Genomic DNA, 17,120 nt, shown 5'->3' on the forward strand with positions numbered 1-17,120 from the left:
GGCCTAACTCTTATGGAAGGTAGCAGTGGTGAATTTTTCGTAATAGGCAAAAGTCTGGCAGAGCAATGCCGGGTGGGGATAGAAGGCCGCGGGTCGTGAACTTTTGAATCCTCTGACTAAAGGACTACCTAAAATATTAGTCAATGATACATCGAGAGGAATGGGGCTAAGCCTAATATATAAGCCGCCAGTGTCGGCAACCCAACCTATACAAGTGGAGATCCCATGAGATGGGTTAAATGGATAAACAATAAGACACGAGGTAAATAATTTCACTGTTATAAATGAGCCCCTTCTATGGTGTAGCAGTGCAAGCAGCAACGCAGAAGGATGAGTTTTGAAACTTTTAATGGATCCATAACCATATATTTGATGGTGTATATAGTTGTTGCATGTACTTGATGGAATTCCTATATATGGGTGTGGAGGTAGAGGTCGCTTCCTATAAGAATCTAGGTGAATTCTCTAGAACACTTTTGAAATCCAGTAGCACTGAATCGCAAAATCACTCATAAAGGAAGAGTTGGGTGAGTGGCATATACTTGCGATTTATACAAAAAGGATTTAAGTTTGAAACTATAGTGTCACCTGATTCCTGTAAACCTGTCTTTCTTACTCTAATATCGATTTAAGTTTAAAAAGTTTATACAAAAAGGATTGCGTGAGTGACACTGGCACCATTGCACAACTATCACTTGTTAACTCAAAAAGTTTTTTAAATTATTTTGAAACATGTGGAGGAATGTTGTATTTTGTTTCAAAAATTATTTTTTTAAGAGAAATTTTCAAATATTTCGATTTCCCTCCAAATTTGAAATTTTTGTTGCTTTTGAGTTATGGGTTTAGTCCCACATCGGATTTGTCAAAGAAAGTTTCTTGTATATAAGATAGGCTTTTTGCCTTAGAGCTTGATCCTCATTTAGGGGGCGTGTGAATTTGATCATGTGGGGGGCTATGATAATAGCTCTAATCTATGTCACTGACCACACACACGTGCACGCACACCGAGCCGAGCCGAGCCGCACCGTGCTGAGCCAAGTCCGAGTCTGTGCCTGTATGCATGTGCACGTGTGCGACGGGACAGGCCGCAGGTGCGAGTGCAGGTGTACTCACGCAGGTGTGTGTGTGTGTGTATGGATACTTGCAAGACTTTATTTTGTGCGAAAGTGTACTCGCACTTGTGCCTTTTCATTTTGAAACAGAGAAATGTGGCTGGTTGGTTGGTCGCACTTATTGGGTTTAAATCCAATAAACCAAACCCTTTCGAAAGGGTGCTTAATGCACCACTTCGGAGTCTATATAAGGAATTTCATTCTATTTTAAAAAACATTAACAAAATTTATACTCTCTTGTGAAAAACTCTCTCTATTCCTATTCTGTTTTACGAGTTTTGGTTGTTGAGTTCATCGCTGAGTTAACTCAGCACTTTCAAGTTAAGACTGCAAGTGGTTCGAGCCCGTGTGCAATGAGTGCACCACTAGACCGGTAATAATCATTTTATCTTAGAGGTCAATTGCTCAGAAAATCCTGTTACACTTGGAACATGGTCCAAGGAGGGAAAATTCAATTTCAAGCCGAGTGATTCTAAATCACGCCTTGACTTCTACAAACCGATAAGTTTTCTCCTTTTACTTATTTTAATTTTACTTGGTCTAAATAGTTTTCCAAACTTTAAATTCCAACAAAGTTAACGTAGCATCATTCCCCTGCAACACGATGTTTCTCTCTTGCCTTTGTAATTTGATAAGCAATTATTGCCTTCTCTTTTATAATTAATCTTCAGATTAAGCAGAGTGGATGAGCCATTGGCTTCTGTTTAATTATTAGAATGGTGCTAAGAAACACACCTTAGCTTGTCTTAAGGCAACATGAAACATCATGTAATGGGCTACTATGATTTGGACCCTTCATCGGATGTCCCAACTACAAATGAGCAGTGCGCAACCAATCTCGTGATCTTAAATGCTTCCTGATCCATGGTGGTCCGAATATGGAGCTCAGTTTATTTTTAGCTGTCCACTTGCATGCTATGGCCTTAGATGAACAATTAAAAACTCAGATGGTTCAGAACAACAGATAGGATCATCCGCTTATCATGACTTGTGGGCTGTGGAGGGATGGACCATACCCAAGGTAATCTGATGAATCAGTAGCCCATTTCCACATATTTTCATGTCCTTCTCTTATGCTGAGGTGGTTTCTTTCATTCCAGCTCCTTGTCCATGGGCACTGACGTTAGCCCATCAGCATGGACCCAGCTCACCCCTCGGCAGCAACAAGCAAGCAGCAATGCCAGATAAGATCCTCATACAAGAGCAATCCAGAGTCAGCTGAATCCAATCCCGAATCTCCAGCTCTTCCCAGAAGATCCAACCCCTGGCCTCATTAGCTAAGAACACCCTCCTGGCCTGTTCAGGCAGCTAACTTAGCACTGCTAATTATGTCCTCACTGTTGGATTCAGCACACCCAAAAGAGACATGACACTCATCTTCGACACTGGCAGCGTCCTCACTTGGATCCAATGCAAGCCCTGTGCAGGCTCCTGCTACTCACAGCAAGAGAAGATCTTCGACCTGTCACAGTCGAATTATTAGCACAACATATCATGCAACTCAGGCGTGTGCTCTCTACTCAGGCCAGCAAATGGGTTTATCCTTCACATCCCAGACAGCTAAAAAATTCAGCCAGGTTTTCTCTTACTGCCTTCCTTCCTCGCCGAGAGGAGTCCTTCCTTCTATTTCCTCGACCTGATAGCCATAACTGTCGAAGGACATAGATTGCCAATTTCAGCATCGGTCTTCTCAACAGCTGGCACCCTCATTGACTCTGGCACTGTCATCACCCGCCTGCCTCCATCAGCCTACTCAGCCCTCCGATCAGCATTCCAGACAGCCATGTGCAAGTGGCCATCAGCTCCAGCACTCTCAATACTGGACACATGCTTCGACTTCAGCGGGTACAATTCAATCTCCATGCCAAAGATAGCATTGCAGTTCCGGGGAAGCGCCGAGTTCAATGTTGACTTATCTGGGATTTTCCTCGGATCAAGCACATCACTTTCGCTGGCAACAGTGACAATGGTGATGTAGTTATCTTCAGGAACAAGCAGCAGCAGACGTTTGAGGTGGTTTAAGATGTGGTAAGGGAGAAGGTTGGATTCAACGCCAGAGGTTGCAGCCGATCTGGAGACTGGCCAAAGAAGTTAAATAAAAATGGCAAAGAAAGAGATAAAAGGAAGGCAGATATCTGAAAGTAAAAGCCAGAAACCAGTAATGGTTGGCTGAAGTCAATTCCAAAAGAAATTAGTGATGTTGTTGCAATTGTTGAAATTGAATTTCCATGTCGACTTAAAAAGCAGAGCCCAAGGATTTTGAATCCTCTCCAACTGTCATAACCACTGTCCTTCTCTCCATAAAGTGGGCATTTTTGAAATCCAGGTTGCCAAACACAGTTTATGGATTCCACAGGATTGAAAATCCAGGCTGCCAAACACAATTGATAGAATGAAGATCTCAGGGATTAAAAATCATGGGTTTGGATTCTTAAGTTAAAATCCAAACACTAGGTACCAAACATCCACTAAAATGGGGAAAAAAAATTAATTAAAAAAGAATTGAGGAAGTGACAAGAAGTTTGCTTCTAAACATACTGGATAGAGAATTCCACTTCTATCTACAAGTTACTGGTTGGAGCTTTGATTGATGTAGTTTCTTAATTTTTCAACAAAACAGTTCTCCATCATTGATCGGGTTTTGGGGTGGACAGTTGCCCTCAATAACCAATCCAAACGCTTAATAACCAGTTTTGGAATTTGTGACCGATTCAAGTAATCATTTCAATTAGCTGTGATTCTACTGTAAAAGGAGGGTTCACATAAGGGAGGCTGCACCTTCCAACTATAACAAAGTATACTTTTCATGGCGATAAGAGGGGGAGAAAGCACTGCATAAAGATCAGTGGACTTTTCTTCTCTAATCACTACAATTATATGCCTATGGTCAGAAGCATTAGTGTAAAAGAAAAAGGAATCATCCTAACTAAAGCCCGTGTATTCTATTGCCAAGTGTGAAAATTAGCTAAGAGAGGAATTCTGAATTTTCTTATTGATATTTCTTCTTGACAGGGTGTGACATATATATATATATTTGGAGAAGGAGACGAGAACACAACTACTAGAAAGGGATAGTTGTATACAATACAATTATTACAAGAGTGGAAAAGGAGTCCTAGAGAGAGTGAGATGTGGAGAGTCCTAGAGAAATTCTTCAACACTTGATGCTTGATAAAGATATATTATGGTCAAGTTTTATCTTCAAACTCTTAAACTTACACAATATACATTTAAATATGCAAGAAAAATGAGAATAGAACATTGTAGAAAAGCAACAAGGCCCTCTTCACGCAACATGGTTTTTTCAACATGTAATCTGATCATTGGTCCAGTTGAAGTTGAACCTGATACAATTAAAAGAGTTGATGAGCTTCACAACTATTAAGATGGAGAGTCCTGATAACATGACTACCACATTGGGAGTCTCTTTTGGATTTGTGGAAGAACTTGTTTGAGATCTGGGGACAGGCCCCACCGAGTATATGTCATGGCTAATAAATCAGGCTGGTTAACTCATCCAGTGGGGCCACACATGCAGAAAAAACAATGAATAGTTAGAAAGATGGCCAACAATCCAAATTGACAGTACACATGTGGCCCACCTATTGACTGGACCAAATTGGCTTATGGCCTGGGCATCTACATGCTACAACTAAAAGACAGCCCAGATGGGTGGACCCATAGGATCTGACGGTCTACACAATCTTGGAACATTCCTACAAAGCCAAGATGAAAACTCTATGTCCAATGGTCCTTGGGTCTGACTAATGCTCAGATCATCGATGGGTGTGCCCGACAGACAAAATTATAAAAAATCCCTCCCTCCCTCTCATTTTTGTCTGTATTGGGGTTTTCAGAACACTATGAAAGGGTGGCCCTTTAGATTTATGGCAACAGAAATGGTAAGGGCACGTTTGGCTACACAGAATCCGTGTAGAAATGGAAACTGTTTTCCATTGAAAAAAAGGCGGTATGTTTGGATACGTAGAATGCTAGATGTAATCATTGTCCTACAACACAATCAGGATTCCCTGGCACAAGAAACTAGTAGGCTGTTGTCTAATGAATTTGAGGTTTCTATTTGGTATCCAAACATGACCCCTAAATATCCAATCCCTTTTTCAACAAAATTCATGGACCAACGCGTGCATCTCCTCATGCATTTTCCTGTTTGGACCACTCTTAGTCTTACAGTGGGGTGACCTGAATTTGGATGGCTCTGATTCATCTGTTTCTCACAAAACCCATGATTAAATTAAGCCACCCAAAGCTCCAAACAGAGAAGAGAAGACAAGGTTGCTTTCTAATCATGTATTTATCTATATATACATGACCCTCTATTTTTCACTTCCATTGACTTGTTTGGGTGGGCCAAAGCAAAGCAAAGCAAAACAGTCTTTCTATAATGGTTAAGAACTCTCCAAGGGCCATAGATGTATATATGCATGTGGTTGGCTTGATTAACTAACAGTAATCTTCATCTTCATTGGCATGGCTACTGCCCATTTCCGCTTCCTTCTCTTCTCCTCATCTCCTCTTCTGTGATTGTTCCCAGGCTGAGGCATGGAGGCATCATCATCACGTCGCTAAAGTGAGCTGTCTGATACAAGCGGTGGCAGTAGCAGTAGTCTGCTCCCCATCTATAGGTAAGCATCATACCACTGTAATTTGATGATGTCTCCCTCTTGCCCTTGGAATTTGACAAGTGATTATTGCCTTGTCGTTTATTGTTAATCTTCACACCAACCAGAGTGGATTAGCCATTGTCGTCTGTTTTATTATTAGAATGATGCTGCAATACACACCTTACCTTCTCGCAAGGCAACATGAGACATCATGTGATAGGGCACTATGATTTGGACCCTCCATCTGATGTCCCTACTACAAACGAGCAGTGCACAATCGATCTCATGATCCTAAATGCATGATCCATGGTGGTCTGAATATGGGGCTCAGTTTATTTTTAGCTATCCACTTGCATGCTACGGCCTTAGATGGACAGTTCAAAGTTAAAAAGGTTTAGAACAACAGATAGGATCATCCGCTTATCATGACTAGCGGGCTGTGGAGGGATGGACCACCCCTTGGTGACCTGATGAATCAGTGGTCCATTTCCACATATTTTCTTGTCCTTCTCTTATGCTGAGAAGTTTTCTTTCATTTCAGCTCCCAGTTCATAGGCACCAACAGTAGCCCATCAGCATGGACCCAGCTCACCCCTCAGCAGCAACAAGCAAGCAGCAATCCCCGATCAGATCCTCCTACAAGACCGATCCAGAGTCAGCTGGATCTGATCCCAAATCCCCAGCGCTTCCCAGCAGCTCCAACCCCATGCCTTGTTAGCTGAGTCCCCAGCCCGTTCATGCAGCACCGGGAATTACGCTGTGACCAGCACGTCCAAAAGAGACATGACACTCATCTTCGACACTGGCAGCAACCTCACTTGGATCCAATGTGAGCCTTGTGCAGACTCCTGCTACTCATCAGCAAACCTAGATTTTATAAAAATTATAGGTCCTACCAATCAGCAAACCTGGATTTTTGAAGATTTTATACCTATGGGACCATATTTGTATTATTAAGACCCTTTTGGATTGTGGTAGCTTTGTGAAGGGAATTCGCTTAAAATTGGCTAAAGACTAGGAGATTCCAAGCCTTGATGATTGAAATTTTTTTCTTGAATCTAAAGTATTCTCTCCCTAACCATCCAACTACAGGCCATTGATCCAGGGGTTGTAATCTTCTGATATGGGTGATTTTCAGAGACGTGGGGTCTATCCAATCAACAAATGAATCCGATGACCTATGCCATTCGTAGTTTCTTGACTGTAACTTACATCCTATTGTTGAATATTTAAGAAAAACAAATGAACTTTTATATTCTTTTTCTAGGTAAATCTTTATTTCAAACTACGCCATTTTCAAAGTAAAAAAATTTTTTTAACAAAAAAAAAAAAAAAAAAAAAAAAGGTGCAGATGTTTTTGCTTATTCTCTTTGAAGCAAACTCATGTTTCACCATGTTGTATGAATCCATGACTGTGGCATCCTCGTGTGCATTTCATTTTCACCCATTATCATCCAATGCATCTGCTTTCCATAAAATCCATGATTAATCTAAGCAACCTGAACCTCCAAGAAAAGTAGATAAGGCAAGGTTGCTTTCTAATCCTAAGGCATATTTGTATCTATACATTCATCTGTTTTCCCATTTCCTTCATTGGGTGGGCAAAGCAAAGAAAGCTATCTATCTATCATTAAAAGCTCTTTACGGCCATGTATATATGCATGTGATATGATTAACAGTAACATTCTCTTCATTGCATGCTCTCCTTGCCATGGCCACTGTTGATTTCCACTTCATCATTTTGCTTGTCCTCCTCTTTCTCTGTGATTGTTCCAAGGGCTATCTAGGAGCAGAGACACAGAGGCATCATCATGTCATCAAAGTCAGCTCTTTGCTACCAGCGATGGCGGCAGTATGCTCCTTGTCTAAAGGTTAACTTAGCATACACACACTATTTGTATCTGCCCTTTGATGTTTGTTTTGCATCCTGTTTTCTCATTTATAGTCGTAAAGGTCAGAGCACTCAGACTCTAGAGGTGTTATACGAAAGAGGAAATGGAGATCTCTGTTACTAGCGGTTTGCTGGGCTTTATGGGCTGAAAGAAACAACCGCTGTTCTAGGGAAAGGAGTGTATCCTCCGGGGGTATCTTGTCCATAATTCTCATCTTCTTTAGGGACTGGGCTCCTTAATTTCTTTCAGGGTTCTTTCTAGACAGGGCCTGGTTGTAATTTTTCCTTCTTTTAGTTTTGTGTATTTTCCTTTCCTGTTGCTTTTCTTTGTTGGTCTTTCAATAAAATTCTCATCTTCCAAAAAAAAAAAAAAATCAGAGTCAATTATGTAACTCTTCTTACCATTTCCCCCAACAATGGAGATTGTAGATTAATTGAGATTAAAAGAGAAGCTAAGATTACTTTTATTATAATGAAATTATACTTGTTTGGCCATCTTATGAAAAAGATGCTGTTATACACTCCTTGTGTAAGGCAACATAAGACATCCTGTGATGGTCCCACCCACCGATGCCACTATGAGTTGGATCCTTCATCTCATGGGACTACTAGTCTGCTACTAGTACATCTAGGACAACCAATCTTATGATCCTAAATGTCTGATCCATGCTCTGAATATAGAGCTCAGTTTCTCAAGAGACATCAGATGATGTTGACTGCCAATTTCAGCACCCGTTTTCTCGAGAGCCAGGCGTAATTATGTACCAGTCTCAACGCCGTCCATTTCCTACAGAGTCAGACATAGAGATATCAGATATGCCGGTTTCAGGTCCCGTTGTCGCAAGAGCCCCCACTCGTCTGCCTCCATAATGCAGACTTCTAATCAGAATTCCAGAAGACCATGCTGGAGTATCCATCAAAATAATGGGCACATGCTTCAACCTCAGCACAAACGATTCAGTCACTGTGCCAAAGGTAGCATCGCTGTTTCATGGAGATGCCTTGGTTGATGTTGACTTGACAGGGACTCTCAGATGTTCTATGCTTGCAGCTAATTGGTAACTGGACAATCAAGCTAAATACTAGTAAGAAAGAGAGAAAACAAAGACATCTGAGAGGAAAAGCCGGAAACCAGTTATGGTTAGGAGAAGTCAGTAGCAAGGTGAAGTGATGCTGAAGCTGGTGTATTCTCTCTTGACTTGTTCCACTTCACTCCCCTTCATCCTTCATATTGCTGTCTTCTTCTTTTTTATTTTTTTGCTTTTTATTTTGTCCTTCTTTTGAATGATGACATGGAAGCAGGATACAACAATCCATAATGGTAGAGATGCGCTTGCATTCATGTAAATGGCAGAAGAGGATTCATGCAGCTGACCCCAAGTAACTGAGATATGGCTTAGATGATGATGATGATAAAACCATTGTCCCCACCATTGATGATCAGGTTTTGTTGCCACCACGATGCCGTTCCAAATGCCTTGTTTGTGTTGGGGTTTTCAGAAGACCATCAAAAGGTGGCACCCCCTTCTTTCACTAGTGGAAAGGCAGAGCATCATCTCCCTCCCTAGATTTATGGCAAAGGGAAATGGTAAGAGACGTTTGGATACATAGAATCCATCAAAAAAAAAAAAAAAAACAGTATGTTTGGATGCATGAAATCCAGTGTAATCATTGCCGTAGAACACAATCAGAATTATCTTGCACGAGGAACTAGTTGGCTGTTTTCTAATGAATTGAGGATTCTACTTTGCTATCCAAACCTGACCCCTACATATCAAATCCATTTTTCAACAATGTTCATGGAAATAATCATTAGATAATTGTTATTTTCTCTATACTTAGATAATTATCATTTTTCCAATACATTTTCCTTCGATTCCTAATATCCAAGCATCCTAAGATCCAACCTTAGCTCCTAACTTGGTTTTTAAAATAAAAAGAAAAAAGAAATCTTTCCCCAATCACCATTTCAGTCTCATCATTACCATCCCTTGCAACTCCAATTCAAGAGGCCTTCATTTACCCACCTACTCCAAATTTCTTTCAAGTTCAGCTTAGAAATTCAAAGGAGTTGTACTGTACAATGGGCTCAACAGATGAGCCCCTCTTTTATCAAACCATTCAATACAATTTCAAAAGGTCGGCAATCCAAATTGAAACCCAGCAGCATCAAGATACAATTTTGAAAACACTGGAAGAGCAATCAGAGTTCTCATGCCACAACTAATTTTTAAGTGATTGAGAAAAATTATCAACGAGCAGGTCTAACAAACAGACAATTGCTGTGTACATCCAACCGAACCGACGTGACCCAAATACTCAATTTCTTTAATTCTCAACTTTTGGGTGTATTGAGCACAGTGATGACACATCTTATGGACCACTTAATTCTCAATTTATGGGTGCATTCAGCACATAGATTTTTTTTTAATTGATAATTTTATTGATTAAAGGCCCACAGCCTAAGAGCAAAAACTTTTTTTTTTTTTTTAAAGTAAATTTACAACTATTAACCAATTATCCAGAAATTGGACAATGATCTTTGTTGCAATCAACCATTCCATTATAAGTGCTCTTGCCCTTTTAAACACTTCCCACCCCTTTCAATTTCTGAAGCATCAAAAGATCAATCATTCCTTTCTAACCATGCGAACCATATACCCACAAGTAGACTGATGCACCAAACTACTCTTTATCTAACCTTCCCATTACATCCTCCATGCCACATGAAAAATAAGAGATCTATGGATTTTGCACAGGTTAAGAAGCAATCCCACTTCCTCTTGATAACACAAATATTCAGGGGAATATTTACTGAGGGACCAATTAGAAGTGAAGATTAGACTAGAACATGTTAGGTGTTCATGAAGACAAGCAGATTTATATTGTTGTCAAGGGACCAGTCCTCACTACTAACAAAACCACAAAAAGGCCCTGTTCTTTTTCCCTGGGGAGCGGAGCATGGAACATTTAAGAACCTTCGTTTTCTACTTCTCAAAAAATCATATGGACCAAAAAATCCTAACCTTAAGGAGGCTTCCTCCAGAAGACTAGTTAAATTGGTCACAGTTTCTTCATGAAATGGGTTGGATTGGTATTATTCCGAATAAAGCAAAATCATTCTACTAGATCTAATGTACTTATTCAATCTAATAAGCCCTTCATTTTCTATGGCTCAAATCTATAATATTCTCTTATTTATCATATGTTTAGGGCCTGTTTGGTAAAGCTGAAAATTTTGACTTAATGCGGAATTGGAACGCAATCAGCGTGGAAAGCACTCCATGTATTGTATTGTAGCAGAATTTTTTCAGCATTGAAGGTCTAGCTTAACGGTGAATGGAGAATGCACTCCGTGTAATTTTATTTTTTTAATTCCAAAATTGCCCTGTACTTTCTCTTTCACATAAAAGATAACTCAATTTTTAACATGTGGCACTTCTCTGGGCCCACTATGATTTATGTGTTAGATCCACACCACCCATCAACTTTTCTATATCATCTTAGATCATGATCCCAAAAAATGAGGCACATCCAAACCTGTTGGGAAGCGCGGAAGGTGAGCCCTCAAGATCTGACGGTCTACACGAAGTTTGGAACCCTCACAAAGCAGAAGAACGGTGCTTCAACAGCCCGCCTATTTACTACTGGAGCAGATGGAACTATTCACACCTCTGATCCTACGGTATATAGTGGCCCCGGATTGCGATCTATGGATCAGATCGTCCCAAGAACAAGCTAAAATGGACAGACTATAGTGCACACTATATCTCTCTGTATACTCTCGATTTATCGTATGACTCAATGCTTTACACGAGAGAAGCACATTCCTTTTTATAACAGAGGAAGGAGAGTTTGGGTGGGATTGGGATAAGGCCAAATATTCCGATCAAATCCCTATCTTCAATTAAAAATCAAATTCATATTTGAATTTGAAATTTAATTCAAAGGAAGAGACTGGAGAAAACATGGGACGTACCCACTAGTGATTGCTCACAAGTGGGCCCCACTAGCCTACGTCCAACATCTCTCACTCAATCACATTGTGGGATAGGCACATAAATTTGTCCATCTAACTTGCCTAATAACAATCAAAGAACCAAACATCACGATCAAAAGAATCAGAGGCATGGGACCAGCTGGATCACTATAATCTCCTCACAGGTGCTTAAGTACTAAGTGACCACCTAACTAGTACTCAATAACCCAAGCTTTGCAATGCCTGTCCTAGTCCGCATGACCACACCGGATGGAGTTGACTCCCGACCTGGAGTACTTGGCCAACATACGCACTTATCCAACTTATCGAGTTATTCTGAAAACTTGATTTTTTACAAACTTCGATTGAAACCAATTTAAAGCAATACTTATATATATGCTTTTTAAGAAAAATATTTTTTGCAAAAGTCTAATAAAAACAACTCGATACTGCCGGCGGATAAGTCTTCAAGTGCGTATTTATAGTTCTAGAAACTTGGTGTAGCTGTCACGGGATCTTCCCACGTAGATGTGTAATTTGGAATTAATCAAGCCACTTTCCTAGCGTAACTGAGTCTGGCCAATCAAGGACCTTTCGTCATAATACACTAAAGTAGCGACACTCAATCTCATCCTCATATACACAAGAAGAGGGTAGCTAAGGACATAAAGAGTCACCTACGGGACTGGCTACTCGCACGTTGCAATGATTAGATCAAATCAAAGCAATCTGTAGGTAATAGGTCCCAGCACGTGGCTACAATCCACATCGTAAATTTCAGGCCATAACATTGATCGCATGTAACGGAATGGTGCGATTATGTTATTCGACTTTATCAGTCTCATCTTCAATCTTTATAAGATTGTAGGCGGATATGACTCACTCATATCATCATCCTTTATTATTCACAATAAAGGGAAGTTCATACCTCAACGTATAAACATAGCCCCAAATGTACCTCTCTTGTACATTCAAGTTTGGTCAACCTGTGCGAGTAGGTGACCGGCCTGCCAACAAAAATAGAAATCCTACATGATTTCAAGGTAAATGCTGATGATCTTCATACCTAGTTATATTAGTGTTCAATACTGAATAAAAGGAATATAATATTCATTAATGAAAGATGAAAATGTACCACAAAACAAGTACATCAGTCAAGCTTTCCTCAATCCCATTTGCCTAACGTGAACCTGAAATAGATTTCTAGCTATAGGTTTCGTCATGGGATTAGCCATCATCTCCTTAGTAGGAATGTAGCTGAGGGCGACCTTCTTATCTCTCACTTGATCACGGACGTAATGATACTTGATCTCAATGTGCTTAGATTTCTAGTGGTGTTTAGGGTCCTTTGCCAAGTCAATGGCAGAAGTATTGTCTATCTTCAGCGATATAGGCTGACGAACACTCGGTACAACACCCAGACTCAATAGAAATCTGCGAACCCAAACACACTCTTAAACTGCAGCACAACATGCAATGTACTCGGCCTCCATAGATGAAAGAGCTATAGATGTCTGTTTCTTACTCGACCATGAGATAGCTGCTCCTCCGAGTAAGAATACATACCCTGAAGTAGACTTTCCCTCGTCGGCGTCATTACCCCAAGCAGCATCAGAATATCCTTTGAGCTCGAGGCTTGTTCCTTCGTAACACAACATTAGGTCTTTGTTCCTCTGAGATAGCGGAATATACGTTTGACGGCTTGCCAATGAGACTGTCCCAGGTTACTCTGATAACGGCTGACTATGCCAACTGCATAGCTAATATCCGGTCTGGTGCAAAGCATAGCATACATTAAGCTCCCTACTGCACTTGCATAAGGTACTGAGGACATAGCCAATTTCTCGGCTTCAGTCTGGGGACACGATTTCCTGTCTAGCTTGGTAGCTTTATCCATAGGGGTTTCAACAGCTTTTAAATTTTCCATCATCAACCGCTCTAAGATCTTTTGTATATAGGTTGCTTGAGACAAGCCTAAAAATTTCTTAGGGTGATCCCTGATGATTTTTACCCCAAGAATAAAGTTGGCTTCACCGAGGTCTTTCATCTCAAAGTTCGAGAATAGTCAATCTTTAGTCGATATCAACAATTGCATGTCAATACCAGCTAACAGAATATCGTCTACATATAGAGATAGTATCAGAAAAGATATTCCAGACCGTTTCATGTATACACAATGATCTTCTTCACTCATCGTGAATCCAAAAGTGGTGATGGTCAAGTGGAACCTCATGTACCACTGCCTTGAAGATTGCTTCAGCCCATAGATAGATTTCAACAACTTGCAGACTTTCTTTGAATGCTTTTTGTCCATATAACCCATGAGTTGTTGCATGTATATCTCTTCATCCAAGTCACCATTTAAGAATGCGGTCTTTACATACATCTGATATAACTCTAAGTTTAAACTTGCGACAATGGACAAGATCATGCGGATTGAGGAGAACTTTGCAACAGGTGAAAAGGTCTCCTCGTAGTCAATGTCTTCTTGTTGTGTAAAACCTTTACCAACTAATCGTGCTTTATACTTGTCCACTGTACCATCTGTCTTTCTTTTGATCTTAAGTACCCATTTATTACCTATCGCTTTGCGATTGGAAGGCAGATCAACAAGTTCCCAGACTTTATTCTTCTCCATAGAAGCGATCTCTTCGTCCATAGCATTCACCCAATCGGCCGAGTTAGAAGATAATAATGCATCCTGATACGAATCAGGTTCATCATCATCAACTGCAACACAAGAGAATGTTTGCCCCTTAATATCGAAGTATCTTCGGAGAATTAATCCTCTTTCGCTTCGGCGTAACTCAGGAGCCTACTGAGAGGTCCTCCCACCGTCCTGACGAACGATAGGAGCATCATCATCGTGAGAAGCAGAACTCCCACTCTCCTGAAATACATCGAGTATTTCAAAAAATTCTAATGGAACCTTTTGCTTCATTCAGCTTGGGTATCTATCTTCAACGAAGGTCACGTCTCGGGATTCTATCTCAATCCATCGTCCATGGTCCTCATAAACTAGAATGCATCCCTTTGAATGCATAGGGTACCTTATGAACACGCATTCAATGGTTTTACTATCAAGTTTACCTCTATGCTAAGTAGGTAGCAAAACATATTCCAAAGATCCCCAAGGGCGTAGGTTGGCTAGAGGAGTCCTCCCAGACTACATCTCATATGGAGTCTTAGGAATGGATTTGGATGAGACTCTATTAAGGACGTAGACGGCTGTTAACAGTGCGTCTCCCCAGAATGTGGTAGAGAGATTGGCTTGTGCCATCATCGATCTAGCCATGTCCAATAGTGTCCTATTCATTTTCTCTGCAACACCATTTTGTTGTGGCGTGTAAGTCATTGTGTACTGCCGAACAATTCCAACGTTTGCACAATATGATTTAAAAGTTTCAGATGTATACTCGCCACCTCTATCAGATCGAAGGATTTTAATCTTTTTCTCAAGTTGATTTTCCACATCAGCTTTATATTTAAGAAAACAATCAAAAGCCTCAGATTTGTGTGAGATGAGATACACATATCCATAGCGCAAGTAATCATCAATGAAAGTGACAAAGTATTGACATCCGTTTTTGGCATGTACATTAAAGGGTCCACAGATATCTGAATGGATTATCTCTAGGGTGCCCTTAGACCTAGCCGCTTTGGGAAATGGTTTCTTCGAAGTTTTTCCGAACACACAATGTTCACAAAATGGCAAATCAACTTTGGATAAGGAGTCTAACAAACCAGAATGTACTAGTCTTGTCATACGATCATTTCCTATGTGACCTAACCTCACGTGCCATTTTTGAGATTCAGATACTACAGTTTCATTCGACATAGCAGATAAAGCAAGAAGGGCATTATCACAATCTACATCTAAAATAAATAAATCTGAAATTAAATTTCTCCATACAAAGATGAGGTTATTCAGTCTCAAAGAAACTCTTGTCCCGAAAAATCGAATATCAAAACCATCAAATAATAACCTAGAAACAGAAATTAAATTCCGACGCATCCCCGGTGCAAAAAGAGTATCACGAAGGATTATTGTTTGCCCTATGCGCGTACAGAGATGGAGAACGCCAATCCCTAGTACGTCTTCAACAGCGTTATTGCCCATGTACAGCTTGTAACTTCCTTTGGCTACAGGCCAGAATTCCTCGAGTCCTCGACGACTCTGTGTCACGTGCTTTGTTGCGCTTGAATCCAAAATCCACTCGTTAGATATAGTATCAATGGAAATGATTTCAGAACAAACACCTACATACAAAGTATCTTGTGACTGAGAAATTACCGTCTTTTTGTGGGCACACTGTCGAGCATAATGGCCGAAATTTTCACAAACAAAGCAGACTATATTTGTCTTTTTCTGCTTCTTCTTTCCATTCCCCTTCTTGAGATTTAGAGGAGGTGTTGTGGTCTTCTGTTCTTGATTATTCTTCTTCGCCTTCTTGCGAGCTTTGAACAGTTTATTGTTAGCTTTTCGCTTATGGGTCTCTGCTACAAAGGCCTTGGCCGAACCTGGCTGAATTGTATTCATTTCAACCTCACGTACCAAGTGGCCACAAAAGTCTCTGAACATGGTGATAGAATCAGTATGGTTCAGAATTCTTTTGATTTGGGCCCAAGATTCAGGCAAGGAACGGTGCATGGCTATAATCTTCTGATTTTCAGTCAATTTACACCCGACATTCCTAAGGGCACCTATCATTTACTCTATCTTACGAATATGATCTTTAATGGGGCAGCCGACAGGCATCCTGTACTCCTGGAATTCTAATTTCATTGCCCTAACTCTCGCATCTGACTTCTGCGCGTAGGCATCTGTCAGTGCTTCCCAGATTCCCTTAGCGGTTTCATACACTTCATATGTAGGTATGAGTTCTTTGTGCATAGTGCTAAGAAGGATATTACGGGCTGAACGATTTTATTTTCGCCACTTATTATAGCGAGTCATCGCAACCCTATGTTCTTGTAAATTTCCGTTTTCAGCCAAGATGGGTTCCTCTTGAGCTACATCGAGTGTGTGAGATATATCGTCCTCATCCAGAAGGCATCGCACCGCGCGGGACCAGTCTTCGTAGTTGTTACCATCGAAATATTGTCATTTCAGTTGTTCAACGATTAACGCTTTGGTGGCCATCTCTACATTGCATGAGTATCACTACTTAGCTATGATCTAAGGTATTGACACTAATCATCAGCATTTCTACGTGTTATACAAATTTTCAAAGTATAAAAATAGTAAACGCATCTTAATGAGATCTGAAAGTCCACATACCCGAATGGGCGGTGTAAAACAATCAAGTTCTCCTTTTACGATGAGATTTAACGCTTTTATAAGAATAAATTTATATAACGTGCAACCTACCATTACTTAGTTGCATGCATCATTTGGTGGAGGAGAATAAACTCCCACTCAGGTTATGCACAACCTATTTTTATGTGTATAGGGAGTATCTAAGCACTAATTATTTTTATATGTTCCAATGAAAAATAAGGAGGGCTTAGAT

This window comes from Magnolia sinica, chromosome 9 (assembly GCF_029962835.1).
Source record: "Magnolia sinica isolate HGM2019 chromosome 9, MsV1, whole genome shotgun sequence".
Lineage (NCBI taxonomy): Eukaryota > Viridiplantae > Streptophyta > Magnoliopsida > Magnoliales > Magnoliaceae > Magnolia > Magnolia sinica.